Source organism: Sminthopsis crassicaudata, chromosome 5 (genome assembly GCF_048593235.1).
Source record: "Sminthopsis crassicaudata isolate SCR6 chromosome 5, ASM4859323v1, whole genome shotgun sequence".
NCBI classification, from domain to species: Eukaryota; Metazoa; Chordata; class Mammalia; order Dasyuromorphia; family Dasyuridae; genus Sminthopsis; species Sminthopsis crassicaudata.
Window position 1 is genome coordinate 61,601,787 of NC_133621.1, and position 15,425 is coordinate 61,617,211.

General features: G+C 34.8%; 1 protein-coding gene across 2 annotated transcripts in view; it reads left to right on the plus strand.

The window, feature by feature from the left end:
* THNSL1 (threonine synthase like 1) overlaps positions 1 to 14,640 on the plus strand; it is a 34,258-nt gene extending 19,618 nt beyond the window's left edge. For both annotated transcript variants that reach the window (XR_012482185.1, XR_012482184.1), the window contains exon 3: positions 13,792 to 14,640. The gene's annotated coding sequence lies outside the window, so the exon portion shown is untranslated. The remainder of the gene's footprint in view (positions 1 to 13,791) is intronic.
* The last annotated feature ends 785 nt before the right edge of the window (positions 14,641 to 15,425 follow it).

The window sequence follows — 15,425 nt, forward strand, 5'->3', positions numbered from 1 at the left end:
CTGAGAGTTGCCTGAGACCATCTAGTAATTCTTATAATTTCACAGAAGAGAAAATGATTTATAGTAGTCTATTTTTTTATTTTAATAGTTTTTATTTACCAGATATATGCATGGGTAATTTTACAACATTGACAATTGCCAAATCTTTTGTTCTAATTTTTCCCTCCTCTCCCCCTGCCCAGATGGCAGGTTAAATATGTAAGTAAATTAAATGCATGTATACATGTCCAAACAGTTGTTTTGCTGTACAAAAAGAATTGTCTATTTTTTAATTAAAAAATTCTCCAGCTATGCAAAAGAATTCACTGGAAATTGCCCGCTATACATTTAACATTTTGCTGTTTGTTTTGAAACAAATAACCACAATAACATTCTTTTTCCCCCTCTGAGGCAGTTGGGGTTAAGTGACTTGCCCAGGATCATACAGCTAGGAAGTGTTAAGTGTCTGGGATCAAATTTGAACTGGGATCTTCCTGACTTCAGGGCTGTTGCTCTATCCACTGCCCCACCTAGTTGCCCTACAAAATACCATTCTTTAATAGGGATATTTAAATATCCTGGCTCATAAGTGTTCTAATAAAAGATAAGTTTCTAAGAAATATTTTGAATAATCGAAGAGTAAAATTTGTTTTCTAAACAAAACAAAATGAAATTTCTTCCTGGTACTTTTTAAATGTTAATGTCAACATGTGTTAATGATATTGAATAAATAAATTTTAAAATTAAAAGGCATTAACTTGGATTTCCTGATGAGTTGTAAGTAGCAATTATACAAATAGAATTTCTTCAGTGAAACTCATAATGAAACAGTATTTTATATAGGTTTGGACTTTTGCAGCTTGTTATATTATCTTTACAAATATTATGAATTCTTCCTTTTTATATTACCCTTTGGTTTTGTTTGCAGCACACATCTTTCCTATTGCTAGCAAGTATTTTAAAAAGATTTTCTGTCCTGTGAAATGATTAAAATAGTTTTGTTCATAGCTCAAGCAAAGAAATTAAAGATTGCTTGGCTGTATCCTCCAATTTCCATGTGAACCCTGACCACCTATGACAAAATTTGCAAAAATGTGTTTTTTATAATAGTAAATAAAATGAAATCCTGGTTTGACTTTTGTTTCTGAAAAAAGGAGTTGTTAATGAAGTTTTTCTAAGTCATCTTACAAAATTGAAATGTCTTTTGTCTCCTCTCCTTTTGTTCGATTTTATGAAATAACCAGTCACCTTTCTGGAAAGCAATTTGGAACTTTACCCAAAAAAAATGACTGAACTATGCATGCTCTTTTGATTCAGATACTATTAGTATGTCCATTCCCAAAAAACATAAAAAAAGGAATATGTATATACATATATACATATTCCTTTTATATATATTACATATATATAATGTGTGTGTATATATATGTGTGTGTATATATATGTATATAACCTCTTTTCATATAATACTAATGGAATACTAAAGATACTCTTCTATTTGGGAATGGCTAAGCAAATCAGAATATTAAATCATAAGAAATGATGAAATTGATGAATTCAGAGAAAACTGGAAAGATCTTTATGAACTGTTACAAAGTAAAGTAAGCAGAACTAGGAGAAAAATAAAGAACATCATAGAGGAAAAGCAACTTAAAAGCTTTTAGAATTGATCATATGCAATAATAGACCTTGAGTCCAAAAGACTGAAAGTAAAACATGTCATTCCCCTTTTACAAAATGGAATTAAAGTGCAGAATGAAACTTTTGGACTTGGCCAAACTTGGGAGTTTGTTTTGCTGAACAAAGCATATTTGTTATGAGTGTGTGTGTATGTGTGTGTGTATGTGTATATATACTTGTTCCCAGTGGAGTTTCAACAAATAATGAATCAAATTTCCCAATTTTGAAATTGTCCAGCATGAGTTTAATGAGGGGATACTTTTACATTTTGTAAACTTTAGCATAAACTAATTTTAGCATAATGTCTTTTCCCAATTTTAAGGAAAATGTATGAAAGAATAGCACATGAAAAATGTGGTCTGATTAAAAGGAGTTCTTTTCCTTAAATTTGGCAAAGCTTATTTTTTTATATTTATTTGGCTTTCACAAGGCTAAGGCCTAATTGCAGTAGTTAACAGGCTTATGTGAAGGTAATTTTCCTTTTGTTTTTGGGTCAGTTTCTCTAATTGCGATTTTAAGCAATAATTGGTTGACATATTTAAACAACTGCCAACTTAGTATGAGTCATTACTAGAAAATGCCCCGTTTCTGGTAAATTCTACATCTATGTAGATGCCAATTCCATAAAATAGGTACAATTCAATCCAAAAAGACCTTAGTGACATATTTCCAAAACTATATTGAACTTTTTCCAGTAGATTCATATAAGTTCCATTCTTCCCACTACTCTTCAATCATATTTAAAGAATCCAACCTTTTATAAAGAAATGCAGACCTTTTTAAGCTCTTGAGAAAAGTAGGGGATAATATACTATCTTTAGAAAAAAGAAAAATAAAAGTTCAATTTAGGTCAACAGCAAACATGTTCACTCACTACAAATCTGTCACAATGAAATTATTAGGATAATAGATTTAGAACCGGAGGGGACATAACTTTCAACATTTTGATTTTATAGGTAGGTTGATGGAGATAGAAATAAAATGATTTGTTTCAAGTTTCAAGTCAAAGCATCTGGGCATAGAATTTGAACCCATGTCTTATTGATCTGAATACAGTACTCTGTTTACTACACCATCCCATTTCTGAATTTATATTGAAATAAGGAAGCAAACATTTATTTAGCATCTAATATGTGCTGATCATTTTACTAAATGCTTTATTATATTATTTGATTTTCACAATAACTCTGGGAGACAAGGGTTATTATCCCCATTTTACAGATGGGTTAACTGAAATAGGGGAGAAGGTAGATGGCACAATGGATAGAACACCTGACTTAGAGTCAGGAAGATCTGAATTTAAATCCAGCCTGAGACACTTATTAGTGAGTGACCCTAGGCAAGTCACTTAACCTTGTTTGGCTCAGTTTCCTCATTTGTAAAATGACCTGGAGAAGGAAATTGCAAAGCACTCAAGTATCTTTGCCAAGAAAATCCCACACGGAAGTCACAGAGTAGGGCACAATCAAAAACATCTGGAAAATAAAACTGAAGTAGACAGGCTAAGTTACCTGGTAAGAGTCATACATCTAAATTTCAAAAAAGCCCAGAAAGGTTTTCATGAGCTGATGTTGGGTGAAGTGAGCAGAACCAGGAGAACCTTGTACACAGTAACAGATTGAGTGATGATCAGCTGTGATGGGCTTAGTTCTTCTCAGTACTGAGGTAATTTGGGACAATTCCAATAGATTTGGGGTAGAAAATGCTATATACATCTAGAGAGAATGAATGTGGATTGAAGTATTTTCACTCTTTTTTGGTAGTTTGTTCATTTGCTTTTCCTTGCTCATAGGTTTTTCCCCTTTTGGCCTGATTTTTCTTGCACAACATGACAAATATGGAATTATGTTTTAAAAGATTGCACATATTTAACCAATATCAGATTGCTTGCTGTCTTGGGAAAGTGAGGGAGAAAGTACACTCTAGTCTCTCTAAGTCGCTTCACTTCTGCAGTTTGTGCCTCTTTATATATTGTATCCATAACTGAAAGATGGACTTTCACAGGCTTTTGACTACATTTAGCATTATTTAGCATTAGCAGGATGTCTGTGGTAGTGTGGAAGGTATATGGGATTGAGAGTCAGAGGGTCCTTAATGATCTTTAAAGTAAGTCACTTACTCTCTGTAGGCTTTGGTTTTCTCATTGGTAAAATGGGGGGGGTGTCTTGAAAATTGGATTAAATACTTCTGTCCCCTGGATCTCTAATTCTAATCCATAGATTAGGTGTCCCTTTCTCTGTGTCAGAAGTTGCCCGTTATCAGTGTAACAGCTACTTTAGAGTTATGTGTAAAATAGGGAGTTCATAAATCTTTATTGAATTAATTAACCACTTAGTCATCTTGATAATGACAATGAAGTTAAATATTGTCATAAACTGCTGAGTTTCACCAGCCTTTCCTATCTGCAGGGACATCATGGGCCTTACATGAAGTAAGCTAGATCTTTCATGAGGTCCTTGGTCTAATTAGACCTGGTAGTGACTTTCAGTTTCATCTACTTCAACATCTTATAAAGTAGAAGAATGTGATCTAGAAAGGTTAAATGACTTAGCAAAAGTCACAGAGTCACATAAGAGCAGAGAGATTATAGATCTCTAGATTACAAGAAGTTACCTAAGAGGTCAATTCATTTAACCCCTTCATTTTACAGATGAGGAAACAAAGAACTGTCAAAGGCAGATTAAGTGACTTTGATCAAGGTCACACAGGTGGTATCAGATGTAGGATTTGAACCCATATCTTCTAACATATAAGTTCTTCCAATGTACCATGTATTCAGACTTAAATCTGGCTCCCAGCCCAGTACTCTTTACATTATGTCAAGTTTTACACAAATGTAAAATACTATTATGTTTGTTACAACTTAGAATACCAATGTGGCCCATAGAGTTTGTGGAACTCTAGTAGTTATCAAAATAAGAATGAAACAAATAGCTCTAATGTGATTCAATAGTTAGAAACTGTATGATAAAATGCTAGCATACTTGTTAAATATATTCTGGTAGACAACTCTGTTAGTAGGTTTTTTAAATGGGGCCATAGATTTAGAGCTGGAAGGGACCTTGGAAGAGAGCAAGTCCAGTGATTTCATTTTATAGATGAAGAGACTGAAAGTGCAGAGAAGTTATTTCTTTGGTATCACATAGCTAACACCTGTCCAAGGAAGAATTTGAATCCACCTAGTCCAGCATTCTCTATGTTAAATTGCATTTGAAAACAAATACTTCCTTGTATGTTGGTGTCTTCTGCCAAAACCCTATATGCCATGCCCTGGCTATGACTGGTTTATGAGGAAGTTATTATGAGAAAATCCATAATGCAATAATAATGAGTTTAAAAAAATTTTTTTTTGCTTCAAACATGTTTGTAATTGAGCATGATGAAATTTCTCAGAATATCAAATTTCCCATCATGGATTTAATCAGGGTTCTTTCTATAAAACTTAATTGTTTACTTGGATTTTGAAAAGAGAAAGATTAAATAGTTGTCAGAAAAACTCATTTGAGTTACTTTTATAAGAATGAATGTTCCAAATGTCCTTGAGGTCACCTTGATTCCTTCTGTTTGCATAGCAGATGTCTGTATAACACACACAAATTCTTCACTGTCATACATTGTAAGGTTATTTTAGGAGACTTTCAAAATTTCATTACCCTGTTCCTGGAGGTTTTTACATAAATCTCACCAACATGGTTGGTTAAAAAATGCTTCAATTATCTGGCATTAATTTGCTTGTTTTATGAGTACTTATGATTGCTCTAACAATCAGTAAAAGACCCAAAGTGAAATAACTCAATTCTTCAAAATTTCTTAAAGTTGTGTCTTAAAGACATTGACATCTTGAATGGTTTTCAAAAAAGAACCCAAATTCCATTTGTGGTCTTGTGTCCTCCATGCCTGATATATAGTAGGAACACAATAAATCTGTGTAAAATTGAGTTGAATTTAAAGACTGCTTATTAGCTATGTGGCCTTGGGTAAATTATTTTTCTGCTCCATGATCCATCCTTTCCATCTCTGTAAAATGGAAAGATTGGATTAGATAATTTCTAAAGGCTCTCATGCTTCTAAATACTCTAAAATTATTGCTTAAAAAATGGTCAGTACTAGGAAATGATGTTCTATGTTTCCTGTAACTATAGGTGGTTTAACCTGATTATTTCCTTACTTTTCTAGCAGAAGCAGAAAGATCTTTTCCATTTGAATTAGAGATAGCTCTGTGGGCTCAAGTATTTTAGATAATGTTCTTTATCCCCACTTCCCATCCCTTGAAGACTTAGAATCACTGCATTTTAGGATCAGAAATGCTTTAAGATTCTCTACTAGTCCAATTCTAAATCCTTCTTTTTCATCGCTGAGGTAACCAAGACACAGATAACGAAATTCACTTGTTTTCTGTAGTGACAAAATCAGGACTACAAACCAGGTCTTCACATAGAAACTCCAAATCTAAGTAAAACTGAGCAAACATTTGTGAGAAAGAAATATAAAATAATGATAAATGAACAATATGTCATTTAAGAAAAAAAATGTAAAGGTTTTTTATACTTGGAATGGAAAAAAGTTAACTTTTTCAGTACAAGAAATCTGGGTCTTTGAGAAGAATAGGTATCAAAAGGAACAATGGCAATCCCAAAACCTAAGATTACTTTAGACTATTAAAAAATATAAAGTGTGGGGCAGCTAGGTAGTACAGTGGATAGAGCACCAGCCCTGAAGTCAGGAGGCCCTGAGTTCATATCTGGCCTCAGACACTTAACACTTTCTGTGTGACCCTGGACAAGTCACTTATCCCGCAATTATCTCAGGGAAGAAAAAAAAAAAGAAATGTAAAGTGCTCAAGACTGGGAAACGTGTTGTCCCATAGTCTGCTCTGATCAGACTACATTTAGAGTAACGTTTTTAATATTAGGCACCCCCTTTTTGGAAGATTGTTGGCAAACTGGAGGGCATTCAGAACTTGACACTATAAGAGGAGCAGTTGCTTGTATTGGTGATTTTTAGCCAGGAAAAAAATAACATGAAAGGACATAACTGTCTTCAAGTACAGGGTGTCCCAAAACTTGAGCTTTTAAGTTTCTAATTTCTTCTGTTTGGCCTCCAGAGGTTAAAACTAATAGCAATGAATTGAAATTACAGAAAGATGAATTCAGATTTGCTCTGAGAAAGAATGTTTTCAGAGCTGTGTGAGAATGAGATGAGCTGCCTTGGGGAGACAATGAGTTCCAGAAGTCTTTAAGCAAAGGCCACATGACTACTTAACCTGTGCATAGTGGAAAGGATTCTCAGTCAATAGTTAGAATAGAGCAGTAACCTGACAACCATAAACTTGTTTTTGTTTTTAATTGTGATAGCTGTATGTTGATGGAATTTATACCCTTTGGAACCATTTAAAAGCATTTAAAAAAGATGATTCTGAGCTTAAAGCTGCTTAAAGAGGTTCAGGATGCTAAAAGGCAAAAAGAGGTATAAGATTGGAGGTCAGTGGAGGGGTTGGGACAGGACAGGTTTAGCTATTGACCTTACCCAGTGGATTAAACATGTCTTTCAATTTCTTCATTATTTGCAATTCTTTTTTTCCTATATCCTTTTTGTTTTTATTTAACAGGATTTCACAAGGTCTTGAGAATGGTCTCCAGCACACTTGGCAGATCATTTATGGAAAATTTATGGGAGGACATGGGCATGAATTGAACAGAGTTTGCTAAACCTTACAAGTAATAATTAAAACTTCACCTGATTCATTTGTAGAAGGAACTCCAACATGAAGAAATTCTCTTTCTACCATTACAGATTAATTCCTTCACCATGACGTGGGCATGGGTTAAATAACTTGCCAGTGATTACACAGTTCTTATGGGCTCTGAGATGAGTTTTCTATCCATTTTGCCATCAATAAAAACATAAAAACATGTAGCATGATAATCAGAGAATATAATAGATACTTTTAAAGATATTTTTTATTTTGAATTTAATGAACACTAAAAAATTCCACATACAAAATAGAACAGAAAGAGTATTAAATGTGAAACATCAAATTTGTGTCCTATATAGTTTACTTTAGTAAAAATGCTGCATGCTACTTTCAAAACTATCCTTCTTGTCTGTATTTCCTTCTGAACTTCCTTCTGTTCTCTTCTATATAATGAATACTTTTAATAAGGATTGTCACGGAAATAAATAACATTTTCATTTATTTGTAGATAGTTAGAATTCTAAATAGTTTATGACCTCTCAAAATCTCCACAGAAGTGGAATCAAATTAGAATTAGAAATGAGATTAGACAAAGGATCTTAAAATCTCTTAGAAATTAATCATTTATTCATACACTAAGCTCCATTTTTTTTTACTTTCACCATTTTGAATCCCAGTTATAGGTTTTTTCATGCTGTTAAACCAAAATACACCTTAATAATTCATAAGAATATAGCATAATCTCATGTTGATACTCTTTGCTATAAAATCTAGTAGAATGCAAATCTTGGTTTCTAGCCAAGGGATGCTGATGAATGGGAACCCAAAAGGACTTTACGATTTAGTTGCTATTCACTTTAATTTCCAACCTATGACATGGGACCCAAGGATAATGTCATAATAAGGTTCATCTCACACCACCAGTGACAAAAAGGTGCAGGGTGGAATGAATTTCACATTGGCATAAGAAAGGGTATTGGTCATTCAGCAGTTTTCTTGAAGTCTGGCCCTAACATGTGCAATATCCCTTGAGCTCATCACCAAACAAAATGAAATTTTGGTGTACCAATATTTGTATGATTGGATCTGACATTTTTGACAGTTAAGCAATATCTGTCCAAATTCTTATGGTTCAGGGAAAACCAACATAGAAAAGTATAACTTGTTATTTTTATAAATCTTATCCAGAATGATCACAACCTTTCCAGGTTTATTTGGGAGATACTAATTACTTCCTTCTGAAATTCCTCCACAATGAAACTATTTTTGGAACCAGTGAACAGGATTAAGCATCAGGGTCATGTCAGGCCACCAGAGAAGTGTCTCATTGTCTTTCAGTTCTCCTAGAATAGTTAGCTTTTGATTAATCAAGAAAACAGAGATGGATGGACAAGGAGGGGATCTAAAAAGTGTGGATAAGTGAAACGCAAACGGTTCAAAGTGACAATTTTATTATGACTGATATATCATTCTTTGCAGGGCAGATAAAGTAAATGGATTTGAATTTCACTTCCTCTATTGTCTTCCTCATTCTCTATCAAAAGGGTTAACAAGTCATAAAATGCCCAGGAAAGGGGTATCCTGAAGAAAGAAGCAGCAATGACTTATACTCTGAAATTTCCATGTTGGCACAAAACTAAACTTAAATGTTTTTCTCTGAAATTGACTTTTAGCTAATATTTAACTTGACCTTTCATCAGTATCCTTAAGGGTAGCCTTTTATCTTTTCTATCTAATGGTACTTCTTGGCTTTTAGAACCATCTTATTCTGAACTGAGGGCAGCAGCATAAGTAAATTATGGAAACAGTCACAGTTTGAGATAGTTCTTCAAAATGATCTTCTTCTCCCTTCCTCCCCCCAAAAAATCAAGGATGGCATGTCATGTTAAATCTTCCTTTTTTCTTCCTATTTCTTCAATGTCCTATAATAAGGACTATTTGTTATGCAATAGGGCTCCAAGCTTCTGTTATACTTTTCAAGGTCAAAGAGAAATAATTCTTTTCTTCCCTAGCTCTTCACCATGGTTACTTATGCTCCACTAAAGAAGGTATATCATTTGGCAAGCATTAAGGACTTGGCTATGGCTCCTTTTCCATGGTATTAGAGAAAGAATATGTTTTGTTTTCTTTTAAGAAAACTTCTCAGTTCAGAAGCTGGATTTATGTTCATGAAATCACTAAGAGCATGGTACGTCAATCCAAAGGCAGGAAGAGGCTGAATATTGAAAGAATATTTAAACTGATGAGTAGATGAGAGAGGGAGCATGGGAAGACTGGTAGCAAGCAATCAAAGAGAAGCAGATAAGCAGAGAAAGCAGAGCCCAGGGTGGTTGCTAGGCCCAGCAGAGTGTAAGTAGTTGGAGGGACTTTACTGGTAGCTGATGTCCAGCAAGGAAAACCAAAAGGATGGATGCTTCTTGAGAACAGGGACTGATTTTTACTTTATCATTGTCTCCATAATATGCCACATTTTCAAGACCTGTGATATAACCAGTGTAGGGACAAGGATCCATCTACCCACACAAAACAATGCCTGCCTGCTGTACAATTTGTAGGCTTACAGAGTTGTCTTTTATTTCTAGGTGTGATAGAATACAATTATGCTGTAAGAAATAATGAAAAGATGGTTTTAGAAAATCCTGGGAAAATTTATATGAACTGATACAGAGTGAAGTGAGCAGAACCAGAACAATGTCTATAACTATGGTATAAAGACAAAACAACTTCAAGGGAATTAAAAATTCTGAATAATTCAGTGATCAACCATGATTCCATAAAACCATTGATGAAGGATGATATCCAGTTCCTGACAGAGAAGAGATGAACTCAAGAAGCAGAATGAGATATGTATTTTTAGGATGTTTGGTGTGATTATGCTATGTTACAAAGGTTTTTGTTTTTCTTTTTTCCAGTGGAATGATGGAGATGGGAGGAAGTATAAATCAATTTTCATAAATTGAAAAATTAAGTTAAATTAAACAGAAAATAGAAAAAAAACAACCCAGGTTCTTCCAAAACAGAGAAACAAAACCCATAAACTGCACTTATTGGTTTAGATTAGCATGAGTTTGAAGCCAAAGATTGTTTTTTGTTTAAAAAAAGAAAGGATAAAGTCTCTCATCCTAAAATTGCTTTAAAAAATAAAACAGACATGGAAAAGCCTCACTTATCTCAAATAGAAGGAAGGGACAAGCAACTCTCCAGAGTAATAATTTCAGGGATATAGCTAGAGAAGGCTGTGTTCTGACTAAGAAAGGAAACAGCTATATTAATGGCAGCAAAGGGGGAGTAAGTTTGAAGAGCAGGTGCTTCCTTCTATTATGGGTTAGGAGGGAGCTAAGTGGGGAATAGGGACAATAAGTGGGAAGAAGCAGTTTTGAGCTGAAACATGGCAACCACAATGGGAAAAATGTTGAATTAATTTCTTTGAGGTCGTTGTTAGCATTTGGATTTCCAGATCCAAATTAGCATCTGGAGATCCAGATCCACAAAGTAACAAGTGAGAACCAGGTTCAAGTAAGCAGGTTCTCATCAATCCTTAGGGATTCAAAGCTGAGAGGTAGAGGAGCAGACAAAAAAAGCTAAGTTACATACATGTAACTCAAACTAAATGTACTAGTGGCCTAAGGAAGGAGGGGAGCCTCGTACAAGCAAGCAGACATACTGGGAGCACCACAGGGTGTGGAAATGATAAGGAGACTTTCTGGCGATCTTCCACCTTACTCTTGTGTCCTGACTTGAGTATATGTCAAACAAATATTGACAGATGTGTGCTATAAGTCAGGGAAAGGCAGGACTTAGCTTGTATGAATGAATAAATGAAGAATGAAAATTATCCACTAGAACCTAGAGCCTCAGGAGAGGGCTGCAAGGAGGAGAGTGGCCTTTTTATTGCTGTTGGCCTTGTGGTCAAACAAAAATGCTTCTGTTAGAATAGCCAACATCTGCAAAATTAACCCAATAGATTAGAGAAGAAAAAGGAAGGGAATAAACATTTATATGGCACCTACTATGCATCAAACACTGAATTACTTGCTAAGAAATAATTTTCTCATTTGATTTGAAGGCCAATCTCCCAAAGTAGGGGCTTCTAAGTAGGTGCAGAGATTAAGTGACTTTCCAAGGTCACACAGTAAGTGGAGGCCAGATTGGAATTCCTGACTCCAGGCCCAGAGCTCTATCTACTGTTCCAAAGAAAGAAAGGAAGTGAGTTCCAGTTGATCAATGATGGACAGAGGTAGCTACACCCAGAGAAGAAACACTGGGAAGTGAATGTAAATTGTTAGCACTAATATCTGTCTGCCCAGGTTGCATGTACCTTCGGATTCTAATGTTTATTGTGCAACAAGAAAATGATATTCACACACATGTATTGTACCTAGACTATATTGTAACACATGTAAAATGTATGGGATTGCCTGTCATCGGGGGGAGGGAATAGAGGGAGGGGGGGTAATTTGGAAAAATGAATACAAGGGATAATATTATAAAAATATATATATAATAAAATATATATATAATAATAAAAAAAAAAAAGAAAGGAAGTGAGTTGCCTCATGTTTTGAGTAGGGAGGAATAAAGGCATGCCAAATCATTTAACCTTCCTCTGCCTCTTCTTCCTTATGTGTAAGGGAAGGATTGAACTAGATGTGTTCTAAAGCAGCTTCTAGTTTCAGACTCTTGGATCTTATGGTTAGAACTGGCTCAAGATTGTTTGGGCCTTGCCTTTAGAAATAGGCTTAGGAGGACTTCTCTTCAGGAACTGCTCTAGATATTGCTATGTCTAATCCTGGAATAATTTAAAGTGATCGATAGAGTGTTTCTGAGATGTAGTATCGTCTCCATCACTTCTAGTCTCCTTCAAACACTGAAACTAGATCTTTACCATTTCCTGCCTTTAAGCAAAGAAGAGAGAATTTTGTCCCGAGTAAAACCTTTTCTTCCTAGGATGAGAGTATTGTGATAAGCCTTAGTTTTTTCATCTGTAAAATGAGGAAATTGACTAGATAATCTCTAAGGTCCCTTTTAGCTCCAAATCTATGACCCTTTCCTAAGTGTCCCTGTATAAAAAAATAATAATTATGTTATGTGGACTACATATACAAAGATTATATGGGCTCATGGGGACCAATTAAAAGATGAAAGATTTTCTTGCCTTCTACATTCTTATCATTCACTGGGTTTTCTTGAGAAAATGATTAGATTTGAGGGACATGAAAAACAATACGGAAACTACTGGTTAACTTCAATTTTTTTCCTTTCATCTTTACCACATTTTGCTTTTTCTATTATGTTGCTTTTTTCCTCTGGTTCTGACTTGCTTTTTTTACTCTCCCCTCTAACTTTTCTCTCCCTTTTCAATTTATATATCATCTGCCCCAAAATAATGAAATATGACCATTCTTGTAAAACTTAACTCTTTTATTCTCACCTATAATACAATAATGTCACTTATTTTAAAGATACCATCCAGCAACTTGGGTAGTTTGATGGGAAAGAAGATAGAGTCATTCTGGAGTCAGGACTTATCTTATTAAGTTCAAATCTGGCCTCAGAGACTTATTAGCAGTGTAACACTGTGTATGTGACAACCCTGTTTGCCTCAGTTTCCTTATCTTTAAAATGAGCTAGAAAAGGGAATGGCAAACCAAGCCAGTATCTCTGCTAAGAAAACCCCAGATAGAGTTCCAGAGTTAGACTTGATTGAAATTAGCAACATCTAGCAACTTAAACCAGCTGAGAATATGGAGATAATCCAGAAAGTCCATCAATTAGCCAAAATGAATTATCACAAAGTCCCTATGGTAAAGTTCATATATTTTACTTATAGGAAAGACCCTAAGGTCATCATCAAGGCCTTTTCACTTTTCTATTGCTCATAGTTTTAACAAAATGGGTTACCCCATTTTGTTTTCCCATTAAAAACAGAAAATTGGTTATAGGAGTATTTGAAGCAAACAAACTAACAGCACACTAGAGAACAGCTTTTTCTCTCCTCCATTCTATACACCTTGGGCTAGGTGTTTCTAGGAGGCTTCCTGTTTGACTACATAACTTATTTATTTTCATCCATAATATATTAATGGAATATTATAAATGAAAATAAAGGAGTTATTAATGGAGTAGGAGGATTATGACAATAAGGGAGAAAATAAAAAAATATAAAATAACAAAATGAACAGCAGTAAACTATTTAGCTTTTTGGGTTATGGACTATTTAGCTTTTGAGGTAGCTATTGAGATTATTAAACATCTTAGTAGGTTTGAGGGTGTTATTATGTTTTAGCAGAAGGCAAGCATCACTATCAAGGAAATACTGTTTGTGACACTGTATCCACATATTTTAAGAAGACTTTTGTTCCAAATAGTCATAATTCAAAGTTTTGCCATATAAAGGAATAAGATTAAATTATTTGCAATATTATTCTCTCTTGTAGAATGATTTGAGAGGCCTGGGGAGACTTACGTGAATTGACGCTAAGTGAAGTGAATAGAACCAAGAGAATATTATACAGGGCAACAAGAAGATTACACCATGATCAACTCTGAAGGGCGTGGCTCTTTCCAACAGCGAGGTGATTCGGGCCAGTTCCAGTGGTCTGGTGATGGAGAGAACCATCTGCACCCAGGGAGAGGCCTGTGGGGACTGAATGTGGATCACAACTTTGTGTTTTCACTTTTTGTTATTGTCGTTGTTTGCTTGCATTTTGTTTTCTTTCTCATTTTTTTCCCCATTTTGATCTGACTTTTCATGTGCAGTATGCTAATTATGGAAACATCTATAGAAGACCTGCACATGTTTAACATGTATTGTATTACTTGCTGTCTGAGGGTGGGAGTGGGAGGAAGGGAGGGAGAAAAAATTTGAAACATAAGATTTTGAAGGGTGCATGTTGAAAAATATATATGCATGTGTTTTGAAAATTAAAAGCGGTATAAAAAAGAATAGCTTAAAAAAAAAAAAAAACCTATCCTCTCGGATACCTCAAATGGGGCACTATCATACATTACTCTTTGAGGTCTTTTCCTATAATAAATACCCTGTCTTTGTAATTGTTATCCAAGATGATATTTAATAATTTCTTTCCTATTTTCTTCTTTGTCTATTAACATGAATATATATTATATATTGTTATGTGAGGTTATATTTATTACTTTCTTATCCTCTTTGTCTAGTAACTTTTATTATCTTTGTTATCTGAGATGATATTTATTAATTTCTCTCCTATTTCCCGCTTTGTCTAGTAATGTGTGTATATATATATGTGTGTGTGTGTGTGTGTGTGTTTTTGACAAAACCATAGTATGGTGGCAGAACACTTGCCTGAAAGTTAAAATACCTGGATTTCCAGTTCGGCTTCCGGTCTGTATCACAGTGAGCAAATCACTTTAATGCTCTGAGCTTCAGCATTCTCATCCCTAAAATAAGGAAATTGGACAAGATGATCTCTTAAGATTCCTTCTAGGTCTAAAAATATGGTCCTTTGATTCAGCTTAGGCCTGAATTTATTGCTGCCCCTTGAAATCTTAAACCTTAGTTTAAAGGACCTTTTGATGTTTCATCCCCTTGTGACACCTGGTGGTTTTCAGCTTTCACTACAACAGTAGGAAGTCAGTTCAGAGGGCTAAGTGTCATAATAAAGGAGAGATAGGGCTAGGGGTGTGTGTATGGGGTGTTGCTTTAAGCTGAAAGGTAAAAGATACAAGCAGGAAAGCATGGTGAGAAGCTCCTGCCATATCTTTAATTGAATTGAAGGTTATAGTATTCGTTAATTTGTTGGAATTCAAAAGCCAAAACCACTCTGGTGTGCAAAAGGGATGAAGTGGATTTTTAAAAAGCACTTGACTGCGCTCTATTATAGTCATGGTAAAGAGTAATGGAGTAAGTGGGAAATTGTTTCATTAGCTGAGAGTTTGGGGAAAATGGAGGAAACTAAAGGTAACTATAAAAGACACTCTTACCATCTGGAAAGTAATGAGCCATTAGCTGAGTCTCCTAGATGGCTGGGTTTGCAGCTCACAGAAGGAGGTGACCTCATTTGGGCCTCTACCCTTTATTCTTGGATGGGTT